At 42.7% G+C, this 20,208-nt stretch overlaps 1 pseudogene; it reads left to right on the top strand.

The window, feature by feature from the left end:
- Window positions 1-15,711: 15,711 nt before the first annotated feature.
- LOC119358116 lies at window positions 15,712-19,272 on the top strand (annotated as a pseudogene).
- The last annotated feature ends 936 nt before the right edge of the window (window positions 19,273-20,208 follow it).

Here is a 20,208-nt window from a genome sequence, read left to right as displayed (position 1 = left end):
CAGCCTTCATCTAGCAAAGCTGATGAATTAACATCTCAAGCTCTAGGGCATGTATTCCTCTGTTTTGGGGTGGTCCAAAGGACATGTATTCCTCTGTTTTAAAATTTTATAACTAAATCAACCCTACACCAAGAGACAAGATGAGTTTATAGTAAGTAAATTATGAGAGGATCATGCCTATAAATTTCCTTGCATCCAACTACCCAAGATCATTACCCTTGTACAAACATTTTGTGCAAACAGGTGTGTACAAAATGTGTACTACGGATTTGTAGACCTCTTTAATGTGGAATAATCAATGAAATATTGTAAAATGGTGAATGTTCCTTTGTTGGAGCAAAAGAAAAATATTTTGATGAACTGTGTTCACTATAGTGTGAAGCAGTATGATTATAATTCTAAACATATTTTAGTTTTCTATACTGTACATTTTAATTTGATGGCCGGGGTAAACCTTTGATTGAGTTGGTTCTTTTTCTGCAGTGCATAAGGATAGACGTTGGATTCATGGTACATTGTTTTCCCGTGAGTACATCGAAGGTGTCAAAGAATTTATGAAATTCATTCAAAAGAAATTCAGTGAGGATGATAAAATACTCTGCCCATGTAGAAAATGCCTTAATCATAACTACCAGCATCAGACCATTGCGAACACGCACATACTGACGTATGGCATGGAAAGTACATATACTCGCTGGATATATCATGGAGAAGACTTTGATGTAGATGTTATTGAACATCCTGTTGATGTGCATGACACTGAGGATGGTGATAATGGCGCTGGCCGGTTTGAAGACCTACGCACAGCAGTAGAACAAGCTCAGAGTGAAACTGAAAATCAAGATGCTAACAATGGTGGAAACCCTTCTGAGAATGAGTCTTTTTTGAAGAATGTGATGAAGGAGGCAAAACGACAGCTTTATCATGGTTGTACCAAGTTTTCAAGGTTCTCCTTTGTGGTAAATCTTCTTCACTTGAAGTCATACCATAGGATCCCGAATAGCGAATTTACTGAAATTTTAAAGCTATTAGCCGAAGCATTCCCTGAACCCAATACACTCCCAAAATCGTATAAGGAAGCAAAGAATCTTCTAAAGGAATTAGGCCTTGGGTATGAGTCTATACATGTGTGCTTGAATAATTGCATTCTGTTCAGAAAGCAATATGCCAATCATGACAACTGCCCACTTTGTGGACTATCAAGGTGGAAAGACCCTGCTAGAAAGAAGATTCCACAGAAAGTGTTGAGGCATTTTCCATTGGTGCCTAGGCTAAAGAGGATGTTTCTTTCCAAAAAAGGTGCAGAAGAAGCACAATGGCATGAGCTAAAGAGGCAGCCCAATGAGAAGGAACTGAGTCATCCAAAAGACGGTGGTGCATGGAAAGATTTTGATGAAAAATTTCCAGAATTTGCAAAAGATGCCAAAAACTTTAGGCTTGGCATTGCCACTGATGGGTTCAATCCTTTTGGAAATTTTAACACAACCTATAGTATGTGGCCTGTATTTGTTATACCATACAACCTTCCACCTTGGGCATGCATGGATCAGTCAAATTTTATGATGGCTTTGCTGATTCCTGGTCCCAAATCACCTGGCAAGCACTTCGATGTCTTTCTGCAACCACTTGTAGAAGAATTACTTGAGCTCTGGGAGGGTGTGCGTACATATGATGCTCTTAGTGGAAAAATGTTTGATCTTCATGTTGCAGTTCTATGGTGCATTCACGATTACCCAGCTCTAAGCACTCTTTCAGGGCGTACCACAAGAGGCTATTTTGCATGTATTCATTGTGACAAACACCCTCTTTCTTACAGCCTAAGGAGTAAAATTGGGTATATTGGTCACTACCGTTTCCTTCTAAGGGGTCATCGTTTACGGAGAAACAATGAATTTGTTGGTCTTCATGAAAGCAATGATGAGCCAGGTAAATTCTCTGAGAAAGAGTTGCAAGCAGAATTGGAGAAGGTTAGACCTGGGAGACACCAAGAAAGTAGGAAAAGGAAGGGTTCTGACCTAGGCAGCAAGAAGGATCATGTGCCAATTTGGGGCCGGAGGGTTTGTTTGTGGGATTTGAAGTATTGGGCAAAGTTGAAGCTGAGACACAATCTTGATGTCATGCACATTGAGAAAAACATTTGTGAAAACCTCATTGGGACAATTCTGAATCTGGAGGGTAAGACAAAGGATACACTTAATGCTAGGATTGATCTGAAAGATTTGAATATTAAAGAAGAGTTGCAATTGAGGAAGGAGGGAGACTCATATGTGATGCCTCGGGCCCGATATACCTTGTCCAAAGAACAAGTGGTTGCATTTTGTCAATTTTTACGAGAGTTAAAGTTTCCAGATGGGTTTGCTTCCAACATCTCAAGATGCACAAGTGCTGATGGAACCAAGGTACAAGGCCTGAAAACACATGATTGTCACATTCTTTTGCAGAGAATCTTACCTGCCGGCATGAGAGGATTTTTGGACAATGATATATATGAAGCAATAGCTGAGTTAGGCAAGTTTTTCAGAGAACTATGCAGCAAAACTCTTAACAGGGATGTCTTGGTTGAAATGAAGAAGGAAATCCCTGTAATTTTGTGGAAGCTTGAGAAAAAATTTCCGCCTGCATTCTTTGATGTGATGGTGCACCTTGCCGTACACTTACCTGAAGAGGCATTGCTTCGAGGTCCCGTAAAATATGGGTGGATGTACCCAGTTGAAAGAAGGCTATATACTTTAAAGCGCTATGTGAGGAATAGGGCGCGACCAGAAGGTTCGATTGCTGAGGCATATATTGCAGATGAATGCCTGACATTTTTCTCCAAGTACATGGATGATGTTGAAACAATATTTAATCAGAAACCAAGAAATGTAGGTTTTTCAAATGAAGAAGCCTATGGTGTTGACGTTTTTGGGCATGGAGTTAATTTTACTTCAGGATATGAATATGAATATGTGCATGAGCAAAAAGAATTTGACTAGATGGTGTGGTATGTGTTGAACAATTGTGATCAAGCTAAGAAATATATCGAGTACGTTGTCACTTCTGAAACTTGCGTTTGTTGCATTGTGTTGTACATATGTCACGAGACTAATTTGTTTTATTTTACAGTATGTTCAGAGATGAGTTAAAGAGGAAATGGTTTCCGGACAGTGATAAAGAGCTTCAACAAAAAATTCAGACATGGTTCAGGAACTATGTTAGTTTTCATTAACATCTAGTTTTAATTTTTGGTTCTCAAATTTTAGTGCAGATTCTAATGTATGTGTTTGTGTGTTGTCGCAGATGATGAGGCTGCGAGATGAGGATGGTGAAGAGGTAGATTAAGATCTCTTTGCCTTGGCATGTGGTCCTGATCGGAGAGTCCGGAAATTCTCATCGTGCATAGTGAATGGGATTAGATTTAGCACCGTTGCTCGTGATAGCAACAAGAGGATGCAGAACAGTGGAGTCATGACCGAAGGCGAACATAACCATAAGGTCATAGATTTTTATGGAACCTTGAAAGAGATCATTTAGTTAGATTATAACTTGGATGATAGGTCAGTTGTTTTGTTTAAATGTGACTGGTTTAAACTTGATGGAAAGAAGATTGAACTTAAAAATGATGGTTTTTTGAAAAGCATACATGTTGGAAGTTGGTGGTACAAGGACGATTCTTTGATTCTGGCTACTTAGGCTAGTAAGGTCTTTTATTTGCCAGACACGAAGTATGGGAAAAATTGGCAAGTTGTGCAAACATTCGACCATAGGATCTGTTCAATATTAGTGAAACTGAGGGTGTACCTTTTAGTGGTCCTGCATATCAAGAGGAAGAGTGTTGTGAAGAGGAGAGTAGGAGAACATCAGTTTCTGACCTTACATCTGAGAAGCCTTTGCATAGAGATGATGAGTAAGGCATTACTTTTGAAGCTGATGTTGTTGCCCGTTTGATGAAAGATAAAACCACAAAAGTGTATGAAGGTGGCGACGAAGATGAAGAAGATGATACAGGTTTGGAGTATTGCAGTGAAAATGAATGAGGTGCCACAATGGATGTCGACAGCGATGACGAGTAGATGTTTTAATGTAGAAGGTACTATCTCCATTCTTCTTCTAGTGTACTATATTCTTTGCAAAACCTGTATGATGTGGATGACAATATTTTTTCTCTTGGTCTCTTTCGTGTTGCATAATTTTTGTCTTTGCTACTGCAATATTTTGTTGCTGTTTACACGCTACATGATACTTTTTGTCTTTGCTACTGCAATATCTTGTTGCTATTTACACACTACATGCTTGTTCAGTACAGTACAGGAAAGAGTGAGGTGTTTTTCTTCTCACTGATACATATGATTTGTTCAGCACAGTACATGGGAATCTGAGATGTTTATGCACTACATGTTTGTTCAGTTCAGTACAATGTCTCTTTTTGAATATCTATAGTTTGAATGGACTTCTAATTTTGAAATATTTGACAGGCATTGCTGACAAGGGTGAGAAGGAGATGCTGAGAAAAGGTTGTGCTGCAAGCTTACGTTGGTCTGTATAGTGCTTTTTGGCTCTGTAATACTGTCATCTAATGGCAGTATCTGGAGTTTTTTTTGTTTGCGTTGATAGGCCAATGACTGTTGATCCTTGTTGTGATCCGTATCCGTGTCAGTGTGCTAACGAAGTCGTTGTGGTTGTAATCCTTCTTGTATGCCTGACAATATATTATCTCTGTACCAGATGTTGTGAGGATGGCATATTGTGTTGTCAATTGGCTATTCAAGTTCACAAATTATTCCTGAAATTCATATGGCTCATGTATGTTCATAATATGGCCTAAAATCAAGTTCCTTGTATCTAGTTTAGATGCTATCTTCCCAAACACAATTCCGGTCATTTTAGACCTTTGTGAAGCGACCCCCAGCTAGCCAACAGTCGTGGTCGTGTAACTTGGTAGAATGACACTCCTTACTACCCTGACCATCTACCCAAAACCTCTGGACAAAATACCCTATGGAAGCCCAGTGCATCGGGCATCAAAGTTTGCCGCAGAAACTGATTTTAATCCAAACAGTGCACCTATCCTTAGCCATTAACATTTAGCTTCTTTGTATACTCTAATTGAGCATAGAAGCACACTGTGACACGGTTGGTTTCTTGAACTAATGCATGGAGAGGGAGAGCGCATGGTGACCAGTGACCCGACATGAAGTAATGGTGCTCTGTGCATTTATGGCAGCACCACGAGCGACTCAGGCCCCTACTCGCCCACCCCTCTCGCCTGTAGCTCTCTCCCCACCCCCGCGATCATTTCCATACTTCCGGAGCCTACGCGAGCTGCTCTGCCGTGCCGGCCGGTGCAACGCCCACGGCCTAGGGTCCGGCACCGTCCAACCCCCCTGACGCCAAGGTCTCATCCCACCTGCCCCTACAACACATGAGAAGGATAGAAGGAAAAGGGCACCGGATTGTGGGGAAATAGGGATCGAAGGAAACAGAGGGATAGTGATGACATGAGAGAGAAAAGAAAGAAAGAAAAGGAAGGAAAGAAGAGACGGAAGGAGATCTCGCGCTAGCCACCAGAGACGCTGACTGGTCCATCGCGCGACAGACCAGACGCGGTGGCTGATCCATCGCGTGAGCCACCAGACGCGGTGGCTGATCCATCGCGCGAGCCCTTCCACCTTGGACGCGCTCTACCACACGGGTAGAAACAGGTATAATGGATAGCGTATTTCTGAAATATGTGATCGACATGGTATCTGTATTTTTCTCTTTGAATGAATTTTTTTGACCAACTTTGACTAACTGCAACTTTTAATCGATATTTTTGTTGACCTGATTACTTTATTTTTTTTCTTTCAACCAATATTTCTTTTAAACTGCAAGATCCAAACGACCTGGTTACTTTTTTTTATTTCAACTTATATGTCTTTTAAACTGCAAAATCCAAATGACTTGATTATTTAAAAAAAATTGAATTGATATTTCTATATGAATTTGGTTGCATTTTTAAGCTACTTAAGTAGTGTAGGTAGCATACGTCGGCTTGTTGAACTGATATTTCTTTGAAGGTACCCGTCTTCCTCAACTCCGGGCGTGGCTCCTTCGAAAGATTCTAAGAGCATGCATTCATGAGCTCTCTGTCCATCCACTCCGGAGCCCATGCCGCCCACCGGTCGATGTGTGTCGACGTCCTACTCCATTCACAAAGTTCGGCATGGAGATCAACTCGGAAGGAGATGACCCAATCAATAAAGTTGTTCGTTTCGATGATACAAAGAACAAAGTTCGGCATGGAGATCAACTCGGATGGAGATGATCCAATCGATAAAGTTATTCGTTTCGATGATACAAAGAACAAATTGTTGGGGAACGTAGCATAAATTCAAAATTTTCCTACGTGTCACCAAGATCTATCTATGGAGTCATCTAGCAACGAGGGAGGAGTGGATCTACATACCCTTGTAGATCGCGCGCGGAAGCGTTCAAGAGAACGGGGTTGATGGAGTCGTACTCGTCATGATCCAAATCACCGATGATCCTAGCGCCAAACGGACGGCACCTCCGCGTTCAACACACGTACGGAGCAGCGACGTCTCCTCCTTCTTGATCCAGCAAGGGGGGAGGAGAGGTTGATGGAGATCCAGTAGCACGACGGCGTGGTGGTGGAAGTAGCGGGATTCCAACAGGGCTTCGCCAAGCGCTGCGGGAGGAGGGAGATGTGTCATGGGAGGGAGAGGGAGGCGCCAGGGCTTGGGTGCGGCTGCCCTCCCTCCCCCCCACTATATATAGGGCCAAGGGAGAGGGGGGGCGCAGCCTTGGCCCTTCCTCCAAGGAAGGGTGCGGCCAGGGAGGAGTCCATCCTCCCCAAGGCACCTGGGAGGTGCCTTCCCCCTTTAGGACTCTTTCTTTCCCTTATCTCTTGGCGCATGGGCCTCTTGGGGCTGGTGCCCTTGGCCCATATAGGCCAAGGCGCACACCCCTACAGCCCATGTGGCCCCCCGGGACAGGTGGACCCCCTTGGTGGACCCCCGGACCCCTTTCGGCACTCCCGGTACAATACCGATAATGCGCGAAACTTTTCCGGCGACCAAAACAAGACTTCCCATATATAAATCTTTACCTCCGGACCATTCCGGAACTCCTCGTGACGTACGGGATCTCATCCAGGACTCCGAACAACTTTCGGGTTACCGCATACTAATATCTCTATAACCCTAGCGTCACCGAACCTTAAGTGTGTAGACCCTACGGGTTCGGGAGACATGCAGACATGACCGAGATGACTCTCTGGTCAATAACCAACAGCGGGATCTGGATACCCATGTTGGCTCCCACATGTTCCACGATGATCTCATCGGATGAACCACGATGTCAAGGACTTAATCAATCCCGTATACAATTCCCTTGGTCTAGCGGTACGATACTTGCCCGAGATTCGATCGTCGGTATCCCGATACCTTGTTCAATCTCGTTACCGGCAAGTCTATTTACTCGTTTCGTAACACATCATCTCATGATCAAATCCTTGATCACATTGTGCACATTATGATGATGTCCTACCGAGTGGGCCCAGAGATACCTCTCCGTTAACACGGAGTGACAAATCCCAGTCTCGATTCGTGCCAACCCAACAGACACTTTCGGAGATACCTGTAGTGTACCTTTATAGCCACCCAGTTACATTGTGACGTTTGGCACACCCAAAGCACTCCTACGGTATCCGGGAGTTGCACAATCTCATGGTCTAAGGAAATGATACTTGACATTAGAAAAGCTTTAGCATACGAACTACATGATCTAGTGCTAGGCTTAGGATTGGGTCTTTGTCCATCACATCATTCTCCTAATGATGTGATCCTGTTATCAATGACATCCAATGTCCATGGTCAGGAAACCGTAACCATCTATTGATCAACGAGCTAGTCAACTAGAGGCTTACTAGGGACATGGTGTTGTCTATGTATCCACACATGGATCTGAGTTTCCTATCAATACAATTCTAGCATGGATAATAAACGATTATCATGAACAAGGAAATATAATAATAACTAATTTATTATTGCCTCTAGGGCATATTTCCAACAGTCTCCCACTTGCACTAGAGTCAATAATCCAGTTCACATCGATATGTGATTAACACTCAAGGTCACATCCCCATGTGACTAACACCCAAAGAGTTTATTAGAGTCAATAATCTAGTTCACATTACCATGTGATTAACACTCGATGAGTTCTGGGTTTGAACATGTTATGCTTGTGAGAGATGTTATAGTCAACGGGTCTGAATCTTTCAGATCCGTATGTACTTCGCAAATCTCTATGTCATCTTGTAGATGTAGCTACTACGCTATATTTGGAGCCATTTCAAATAATTGTTCTACTTGGAGCTATTCCAAATTGTTGCTCCATTATACGTATCTGGTATCTCTACTCAGAGCTATCCGGATAGGTGTTAAGCTTGCATCGACGTAACTCTTTACGTCGAACTCTTTATCACCTCCATAACCGAGAAACATATCCTTATTCCTCTAAGGATAATTTAGACCGCTATCTGGTGATCTACTCCTAGATTACCTTTGTACCCTCTTGCCAGATATGTGGCAAGGCACACATCAGGTGCGGTACTCAGCATGGCATACCGTATAGAGCCTATGACAAAAGCATAGGGGATGACCTTTGTCCTTCCTCTTTCTTCTGTCGTGGTCGAGCTTTAAGTCTTAACTTCATACCTTACAACTCAGGCAAGAACTCCTTCTTTGACTGGTCCATCTTGAACACCTTCAAGATCATGTCAAGGTATGTGCTCATTTGAAAGTACCATTAAGAATTTTGATCTATCCTTATAGATCTTGATGCTCAATGTTCAAGTAGCTTAATCCAGGCTTTCCATTGAAAAATACTTTCCAAATAACCCTATATGCTTTCCAGAAATTCTACGTCATATCTGATCAACAATATGTCAACATATATTTATTAGAAATTCTATAGTGCTCCCACTCACTTCTTTGGAAATACAAGTTTCTCATAAACTTTGTATACACCCAAAACTTTGATCATCTTATCAAAGCATACATTCCAACTCCGAGATGCTTACTCCAGTCCTTAGAAGGATTGCTGGAGCTTGGCATACTTGTTAGCATCTTTCAGGATTGACAAAACCTTCCGGTTGTATCACATACAACCTTTCCTCAAAAATCGTCGAGGAATCAATGGTTTTTGGCATCCTATCTACAAGATTTCACAAATAATGCAGTAGTTGCTGATATAATTCCAACAGACTCTTAGCATCGCTACGAGTGAGAAAGTCTCATCGTAGTCAACTCCTTGAACTTATCGGAAAACATCTTAACGACAAGTCGAGCTTTCTTAATGGTGATACTTGCCATCATTGTTCGTCTTCCTTTTAAAAATCCATCTGTACTCAACGGCCTTACGACCATCGAGTAGTTCTTCCAAAGTCTACACTTTGTTTTCATATATGGATCCTCTCTCGGATTATATGGCCTCGAGCCATTTTGGAATCCAGGCCCACCATCGCTTCTCCATAGCTCGTAGGTTCATTGTTGTCTAACAACATGACTTCCAAGACAGGATTACGTACCACTCTGAAGTAGTACGCATCCTTATCATCCTATGAGGTTTGGTAGTGACTTGATCTGAAGTTTCATGATCACTATCATAAGCTTCCACTTCAATTGGTGTAGGTGCCACAGCAACAACTTCGTGTGCCCTGCCACACACTAGTTGAAGAGACAGTTCAATAACCTCATCAAGTCTCCACCATCCTCCCACTCAATTCTTTTGAAAGAAACTTTTCCTCGAGAAAGGACCCAACTCTAGAAACAATCCCTTATTGCTTTCGGATCTGAGACAGGAGGTATACCCAACTGTTTTGGGTGTCTTATGAAGATGCATTTATCCGCTTTGGGTTCGAGCTTATCAGCCTGAAACTTTTTCACATAAGCGTCGCAGCCCCAAACTTTTAAGAAATGACAGCTTAGGTTTCTCTAAACCATAGTTCATCCGGTGTCATCTCATCGGAATTACGTGGTGCCCTATTTAAAGTGAATGTGGTTGTCTCTAATGCCTAATCCATAAACTATCATGGTAATTCGATAAGAGACATCATGGTATGCATCATATCCAATAGGGTGCAGCTATGATGTTCGGACACACCATCACACTATGGTGTTCCAGGCTGTATTAGTTGTGAAACAATTTCCATAATGTCTTAATTCTGTGCCAAACTCGTAATTCAGATATTCATCTCTATGATCATATCATAGATCTTTTATCCTCTTGTCACGACGATCTTTCAACTTCACCCTGAAATTACTTGAACCTTTCAATAATTCAGACTCATGATTCATCAAGTAAATATACTCAACATCTACTCAAATCATATGTGAAGTAAGAACATAACGATATCCATTACATGCCTCAGTACTCATTGGACTGCACACATCAAAATGTATTACTTCCAGCAAGTTGCTTTCTAGTTCCATTTTACTGAAAACGAGGCTTTCAGTCATCTTGCCCATGTGGTATGATTTGCATGTCTCAAGTGATTCAAAATCAAGTGAGTCCAAACGGTCCATTTGCATGGAGTTTCTTCATGCATATATACCAATAGACATGGTTCGCATGTCTCAAACTTTTCAAAACAAGTGAGCCCAAAGATCCATCAACACGGAGCTTCTTCATGCGTTTTATACCGATATGACTTACGTGGCAGTGCCACAAGTAGGTGGTACTATCATTACTATCTTATATCTTTTGGCATGAACATGTGTATCACTACGATCGAGATTCAATAAACCATTCATTTTAGGTGCAAGACCATTGAAGGTATTATTCAAATAAACAGAGTAACCATTATTCTCCTTAAATGAATAACCGTATTGCGATAGACATAATCCAATCATGTCTATGCTCAACGCAAGCACCAATCTCGATGGTAGAGGGAGCGTACGATATTTGATCAACCTTGGAACTACTTCCAACACATATTGTCATCTCACCTTTCAGCTAGTCTCTGTTTATTCCGTGGCTTTTATTTCGAGTTACTAACACTTAGCAACCGAACCAGTATCTAATACCCTGGTGCTACTAGGAGTACTAGTAAAGTACACATTAACATAATGTATATCCAATATACTTCTATCGACCTTGCCAGCCTTCTTATCTACCAAGTATCTAGGGTAGTTCTGCTTCAGTGACCGTTCCCCTTATTACAGAAGCACTTAGTCTCGGGTTTGGGTTCAACCTTGGGTTTCTTCACTAGAGCAGCAGCTGAATTGCCGTTTCATGAAGTATCCCTTCTTTCCCTTGCCCTTCTTGAAGCTAGTGGTTTCACTAACCATCAACAATTGATGCTTCTTCTTGATTTCTACTTTTGTGGTGTCAAACATCATGAATATCTCAAGGATCATCATATATGTCCCTGATATATTATAGTTCATCACGAAGCTCTAGCAGCTTGGTGGTAATGACTTCGGAGAAACATCACTATCTCATCTGGAAGATCAACTCCCACTCGATTCAAATGATTGTTGTACTCAGACAATCTGAGCACAAGCTCAACAATTGAGCTTTTCTCCCTTAGTTTGCAGGCTAAGAAAATCGTCGGAGGTCTTGTACCTCTTGACGTGGGCACGAGCCTGAAATCCCAATTTCAGCCCTCGAAACATCTCATATGTTTCGCGACGTTTCAAAACGTCTTCGGTGCCTCAACTCTAAACCGTTTAACTGAACTATCACGTAGTTATCAAAATTTGTATGTCAGATGTTCCCAACATCTACAGACGACGTTCGAGGTTCAGCACACTGAGCGGTGCATTAAGGACATAAGCCTTCTATGAAGCAATGAGGACAATCCTCATTTTACGGACCTAGTCCGCATAATTGCTACTATCATCTTTCAACTAAATTTTCTCTAGGAACATATCCAAACAGTAGAACTAAAGCACGAGCTACGACATAATTTGCGAAGACCTTTTGACTATGCTCAGGACAATTAAGTTCATCTTATGAACTCCCACTCAGATAGACATCCCTCTAGTCATCTAAGTGATTACATGATCCGAGTCAACTAGGCCGTGTCCGATCATCACGTGAGACGGACTAGTCATCATTGGTGAACATCTTCATGTTGATCATATCTACCATACGACTCATGCTCGACCTTTCGGTCTCTTGTGTTCCGAGGCCATGTCTGTACATGCTAGGCTCGTCAAGTCAACCTAAGTGTTTCGCGTGTGTAAATCTGTCTTACACCCGTTGTATGTGAACGTTAGAATCTATCACACCCGATCATCACGTGGTGCTTCGAAACAACGAACTGTCGCAACGGTGCACAGTTAGGGGGAACACCTTCTTGAAATTATTATGAGGGATCATCTTATTTACTACCGTCGTTCTAAGGAAACAAGATGCAAAAACATGATAAACATCACATGCAATCAAATAGTGACATGATATGGCCAATATCATATTGCTCCTTTTGATCTCCATCTTCGGGGCTCCATGATCATTATCGTCACCGGCACGACACCACGATCTCCATCATCATGATCTCCATCATCGTGTCTTCATGAAGTTGTCTCACCAACTAATACTTCTACTACTACAGCTAACGGTTAGCAATAAAGTAAAGTAATTACATGCCGTTTATGTTGACACGCAGGTCATAAATAAATAAAGACAACTCCTATGGCTCCTGCCGGTTGTCATACTCATCAACATGCACGTCGTGATTCCTATTACAAGAACATGATCAATCTCATACATCACATATATCATTCATCACATCCTTTTGGCCATATCACATCACATAGCATACCCTGCAAAAACAAGATAGACGTCCTCTAATTGTTGTTTGCATGTTTTACATGGCTGCTATGGGTTTCTAGCAAGAACGTTTTTTACCTACGCAAAAACCACAACGTGATATGCCAATTGCTATTTACCCTTCATAAAGACCCTTTTCATCGAATCCAATCCGACTAAAGTGGGAGAGACAGACACCCGCTAGCCACCTTATGCAACTAGTGCATGTCAGTCGGTGGAACCAGTCTCACATAAGAGTACGTGTAAGGTCGGTCCGGGCCGCTTCTTCCCACAATGCCACCGAATCAAGATTGGACTAGTGACAGTAAGCATATTGAACAAAATCAACACCCACAACTACTTTGTGTTCTACTCGTGCATAGAAACTACGCATAGACCTAGCTCATGATGCCACTGTTGGGGAACGTAGCATAAATTCAAAATTTTCCTACGTGTCACCAAGATCTATCTATGGAGTCATCTAGTAACGAGGGAGGAGTGGATCTACATACCCTTGTAGATCGCGCGCGGAAGCGTTCAAGAGAACGGGGTTGACGGAGTCGTACTCGTCGTGATCCAAATCACCGATGATCCTAGTGCCAAACGGACGGCACCTCCGCGTTCAACACACGTACGGAGCAGCAACGTCTCCTCCTTCTTGATCCAACAAGGGGGGAGGAGAGGTTGATGGAGATCCAGCAGCACAACGGCGTGGTGGTGGAAGTAGCGGGATTCCAACAGGGCTTCGCCAAGTGCTGCGGGAGGAGGGAGATGTGTCATGGGAGGGAGAGGGAGGCGCCAGGGCTTGGGTGCGGCTGCCCTCCCTTCCCCCAAATATATATAGGGCCAAGGGAGAGGGGGGGGCAGCCTTGGCCCTTCCTCCAAGGAAGGGTGCGGCCAGGGAGGAGTCCATCCTCCCCAAGGCACCTAGGAGGTGCCTTCCCCCTTTAGGACTCTTTCTTTCCCTTATCTCTTGGCGCATGGGCCTCTTGGGGCTGGTGCCCTTGGCCCATATAGGCTAAGGCGCACACCCCTACAGCCCATGTGCCCCCCCGGGGCAGGTGGGCCCCCTTGGTGGACCCCCGGACCCCTTTCGGCACTCCCGGTACAATACCGATAATGCGCGAAACTTTTCCGGCGACCAAAACAAGACATCCCATATATAAATCTTTACCTCCGGACCATTCCAGAACTCCTCGTGACGTCCGGGATCTCATCCGGGACTCCGAACAACTTTCGGGTTACCGCATACTAATATCTCTATAACCCTAGCGTCACTGAACCTTAAGTGTGTAGACCTACGGGTTCGAGAGACATGCAGACATGACCGAGATGACTCTCCGGTCAATAACCAACAGCGGGATCTGGATACCCATGTTGGCTCCCACATGTTCCACGATGATCTCATCGGATGAACCACGATGTCAAGGACTTAATCAATCCCGTATACAATTCCCTTTGTCTAGCGGTACGATACTTGCCCGAGATTCGATCGTCGGTATCCCGATACCTTGTTCAATCTCGTTACCGGCAAGTCTCTTTACTCGTTTCGTAACACATCATCACGTGATCAACTCCTTGATCACATTGTGCACATTATGATGATGTCCTACCGAGTGGGCCCAGAGATACCTCTCCGTTTACACGGAGTGACAAATCCCAGTCTCGATTCGTGCCAACCCAACAGACACTTTCGGAGATACCTGTAGTGTACCTTTATAGCCACCCAGTTACGTTGTGACGTTTGGCACACCCAAAGCACTCCTACGGTATCCAGGAGTTGCACAATCTCATGGTCTAAGGAAATGATACTTGACATTAGAAAAGCTTTAGCATACGAACTACATGATCTTGTGCTAGGCTTAGGATTGGGTCTTTGTCCATCACATCATTCTCCTAATGATGTGATCATGTTATCAATGACATCCAATGTCCATGGTCAGGAAACCGTAACCATCTATTGATCAACGAGCTAGTCAACTAGAGGCTTACTAGGGACATGGTGTTGTCTATGTATCCACACATGTATCTGAGTTTCCTATCAATACAATTCTAGCATGGATAATAAACGATTATCATGAACAAGGAAATATAATAATAACTAATTTATTATTGCCTCTAGGGCATATTTCCAACACAAAGTTTAGTAGAGTTGGTATTCCCTCGCTCATAGTTTAAAAACTAAGGGACTGGCTGGGTGCCAGTCGACTGAAGTCCCGATTTGGGTCATATATTGTTGCCAACTTAACCCTCCCGATGAATCTTCTTCCAACCGCCCCATGGACCACCAGCCGAACCGCTAGCCACCACCGCCCACGCCTCGCCGCCCCGCCCTCCCCATAATCTCCTCCCACCGCCGTGCTTCCACCGCCCCGGCCATCCCTCTAGGCGATTGACACGTAGCTATTGTGAAAAACTAAATCGATAATCGAACCGCTAAGGATGTCGGTTCAAATTTTTACTAGTCAAACCGTCGGTCCGGTCCGGTTTTTTATACTATGTCATCGTTTCCACATGTTTTGGAAAAAAGTTCGCGCATATGTCTTGCTCATTCTAGTAATTATTTCCTAATAATAGTGCATAATTAAATATATGTCTTACCAGTTACAGTAACACATAATAAACTTGTGATATATATGCTCTAGAATGTTCTAAATACGGCTCGGCTGCAAAAAGCGCGTGCGCACGCTACAATTTTTGCTCCAGCTGCGCCATGGCAAAAACAACACACCTGCTACTAGCTCAAACTCTAAGGTGATAAATTCCTCCATCTAGTCATTCATTGCTTAGATATGTTGCATGTTTGCCATTGCAGCAGAATTTTGTTACAGTTTGTTGATTAAACCATGTCTTCATATCTATCAGGGCTGTAAGAAGACTAGTCAGAAAACTAGTAAGAAAAGATCTGCGGCCATGCCCCCTGGTGGAGTCAAGCCTCGGCCTCCTAAGAGAGTTCATGCGGACATCCCTACTAATTCGCGAGTCACAAGGTTGAAGAAAGCTCTATTACAAGATGCTGATGCAAGTACTCAAAGTGAGGAGATGTTGGATCCTAAACATCAGACACCAAGTGTCATCGATAAGCCAACTGCTTCTGTGGCTTGTGCCCGCCAAGCTGAAGAAATTATTCCCAAGTTTGATGACCATGGTGTTGAAGGAAATTTCCTTACTATGTTTTTTATTTTGAATTGCTAGCCTAGTCAATTAGCTCGGATTGCATGATGAACATACTCTCACTAGATGATTTTTTTCTAAAAAGATGATGACCCTGCACATTGTGAGGATGACAACTGGATTGCCAATGGAGCTGATCTTATTGCCCATCGTGATGATGACAATGAGATGGCCAACGAAGCTGGTGGTAGTGGTCACAATGAGATGGCCACCGAAGCTGGTGGTAGTGCCCAACCAAATCAGGAAACCCAACCTAACAATAACTCTAAAGGCATGTTATAACCTGAATCTTTGTAGCATCTATTAGAGTTAAACTTCTTGTTCAATCTATTGTTCTATGCATCTTGCTGTCTAAACTATACTTAATATAAACCATATTTTTTTATCTTATTAACTGCAACTTCATGTGTATTACTAAGCTTAATTTATACCATATGTGCGCATAATTTTTTATGAGTCATTCCAGTGCTGTAGGACGATGATATTCTCAAGGAAAACTCCATTGCTCATTTATTAAAATCACAGTATTTAAATAAGGACAATTTACTTACTTCGTAATTTAAAAGTGTGTTTCTTGCAATGGATTATATCCATATACTCACTGAATATAGATATGTACAGACCTGACAGCTTATGGTCTAATCTGAAATCATGATTTAGTTTTCTCTTCTTCTGTCTTTGCTGAAGATATTGCCTTGTCGAAATCTGCTTGAACCGTGTCTTCAGTTCCAGGTAACCTGTGCATTTGTAACAATGAGAAACACACCAACATGATAGATAACATGTGAACTGTAATATTCCATTTAATTGTTGCCGCCATATGGTTACGAGTATATTGTCTTGGCTTTTTTGTGAGCTTAATTCCCGTTATTACAGTTGCTCCTTTTGAAAATATGTTCTCCATTTATTAGTAAACTTCTATACTTTGTAATTATGGTCTAATTGTATCCAATTCTTGATTTTACTTTCTTTGTAGGTCCACAATCCTATGAAGAGCCAAGGGAAAGGGGCCCTAATTTGGGAAAAGGCCTGGAAAGGATCACTCGACACCGGCAGGGCAAACTACCGCTTGTCATTCCAGAAGGGAGGATAAGGCCGGAGGCACCTCTTCTTGCTGCAAAGTTTGCAACTGAATGCAACGTCACAGTCAGACACCATATGCCTGTGTTTAAGTGCTAGAAGGATTACAAGGACCCGGATGGACATGTCCGAGATGGGATCTTCAGGAACTTTGTAGGCAAAGTTGGTGTAAGTACATAGTCCAGGCCTTTCTCCCTCTAATGGCTATCAACCTGTCAATTTTGTGCTATTGTGTTAATTATGTGCAATCATGATACTTACACATGTTTTTTCATCGGACTAGAACAAGTTTCAGATGGACGTAGATGTTGTGCCAGTTAGGAAGGCTTGTACTGAAATGCTGAAACGTGCGACTCGCCAACAACGATATAGGCTCAAGATCGAAAGAGTTTTTTGACCCTCACCCACTCCATTTGGTGACGAGAACTTCTCCTGTCCCCTCGATGACTGATGAGCAGTGGAATGAGCTGGTGGAAAGCTGGAAGGATCCCAAAAAGATGGTATGTTTCTTCCTCAAGACCAATCTCTTGCCTTCTATATGCTAATCTAGAAAGTGTGCCTTACATGTAGTCGGTCTGTTGATGAAGGGGATATGTAAAATTAACAAAAATAATCGAGCTCAAGTTAAGTTTCACCAAACTATTGGCGCGTGCAGCTATCCTGTGCATTGTGATAATCTGGTAAGTCAAACATGTGGCTCTGGATGTGCATTGTCATGAGAAATTTTCATGACCATAGGTTCATGTAAACTATTGTGTCCATGTAGTAACTGTGTATGATGCTCCCTTGCCTTCATATTTGTTGTTTCCAGGGCGACAAATACAAAGATAAAGAACCCACTGCATTGGATTTGTTCAAGGAGTGTCACTACAACAAGAAAAAGAAAAGTTACACTGATGTCGTGCAAGCTGCAATTGTAAGTCAGCTTCAAAAGACTACCAATCATCAATTTTTACCTTTCTGCATGGCTAGAACTAATATTGTTTGAGTCACTTTACCTGATTGAAAACCGATAATCAAATGTCGGCATATCTTAATTGAAAATGTTAACATGTTCACTTAACTATCTTGTAATAGTCTATCCTGTATGATTGTACCCTTTTTTCAGACAACTGATATGATTTGAAGCGATTGAAAAACATCAGTTTTTCTTTTATGTGTGGCTAGATGAAATGACTTTAATAAAATCACATAATCACTTTGACATGTGCTTGATCAGCCACCTAAAATTATAGAGTTTTGTATTAATCTAATATTTGGCTTTATGAGGCTGTTTGGATGGATGCCCCAGCTTGCGAAGCCAAAATAATTGGCGTTGACCAGATTCTTGGGCATTGCTTGGATTGCAGCCAATAATTTGGCGTGCCCATGCTCCATTCCGCTGTGTATTTTAATTTCTCGCCAATAAGTTGGCCAAGTTCGGGCGGCCAAAACGGTCGCCAATATTTTGGCCCGCCCTCGCGTTCGCACGGCCAGCTTGGGCAGAATCCAAACATGCCCTGTATATTGCAATTTTGGCCATCCTCAATGTCTTATCTTTTAGTATATATATTGTCTTATCTTTTAGTATATATATTTTAGAGATTTACTTCCTGAAATAATTTGACTTAAACATTACTCACTTGTAGTTAATTCAGGAAATAGTCCACTTTGTTGTAGATGATAGTATATATGAATAACCTGAATCACCTCCACACAGAAAAAAGATTAGTCTAACTGTTATCACAAATGTCTAGTCGTAAAGGATACATGATAGCTTTCCTTACAAAGACGATATATGTAAGCTTGTTGCGGCCGTCTTCTCTACTTGTGCTTAAGCCGTCTTATAACCATGATTGTTGCTTGCATTGCTAGACTGGGATGGAAAACAAGGCCTCTCAACCTATAGAAGATGGTCAGGAATCAAACTCTGCAACCGAGGTTGTAGCTGAAGTGCTTGCTAAGCACACTAAGAAGCCAAGATTTCTTCAGCATGTGGGGATCTAGCATGTCCATGCGAGATCCAGTGCAGAAGTGGCAACGGAGAAGAGGGACAATGTCGAGCTTCGGGCACGTGTTGACACCTTGACCAAGCCGTTGAAGGAGTCCAAAGAAGCAAGGATCATGCAAGACGAGGAGCACAGGAAGAGAGATGAGGAGAACAGGAAGAAGCAAGCTGCGATGGATGCAAAACTAGACTTTTTGCTAAGTCAGTTGCAACCAAGATCAGCTCAAGGGTAAGTTGTTTGAGTCCAAGATCAGTGTCTTTCTCTACTTGATGCATGGAAGCCATGTGAATGTAATATACCGCTGGAACCAACCTTCTTATTTTGTAATGCTTTTGTTGTGCAAACTGCACACTGTTGGAAGCAAATTTGTTGCATTTTGCTGCTCCATGTTCAGTGCATGTGGAGATGTAAGCCCAATGTTACTTGTGCTTTCTAATGTTGTGTCTTTTTTCTATCTTTGTGATTTTGTGCCTTTGTCTTCTGATGTTAGTGGATCTTGATATGTAAGCTCAATGTTAGCACACATTGTGCGTAAAAACAAAAATGGGACGGGCCGGGTTGAATAAACACTAACGGGTCGGACAAAGTGGGCCTGGAAACGGACTTCGTGGTTAAACAAAAAACATGAGTGGCTTGTAATTTTGATGGGCCGATGTGAATATTGAACAAGTAGAAATGGGTCAGCCCAAAACAAACGGGCCAACTAGGCTACGGTAAAATGGGCTAATAGGCCTAGCCATACAAAAATAAATGGGCCAGACCATATTGGGCCGAATGCTACATGGGCTTGCACGATGCCACGTCATACCCACGCTGGCGCCACGTCAGACCCACGTGGGCGGCACATGGGACTCATCTTACTACACGTCATGTAAATCCGTGACGGAACAGTCCGTCACAGAGGATCGGGCCTTGGGCGGGCCGAACGGGCCTAGGGGCAGACCGATGACGGAGAAAGACCGTCATGGATCATGACAGAAACCAAAATCCGTCAAGGATAGACGGGTTGGCGAATTATGACGCGATATACATGACGGATTGTAGGATCGTCACGCGGAGCCATGCTTGACGCTTTTTCTCATGTCTGTGACGGACAGCGACTGTCACAGATTAACAACTTTCTTGTAGTGGGAGCGGAAGGCGTAGTTGCGGTTGCCGCAGCCGCCGC

This window comes from Triticum dicoccoides, chromosome 2A, assembly GCF_002162155.2.
Source record: "Triticum dicoccoides isolate Atlit2015 ecotype Zavitan chromosome 2A, WEW_v2.0, whole genome shotgun sequence".
Lineage (NCBI taxonomy): Eukaryota > Viridiplantae > Streptophyta > Magnoliopsida > Poales > Poaceae > Triticum > Triticum dicoccoides.
This window is presented reverse-complemented; position numbering and strand designations above follow the sequence as displayed.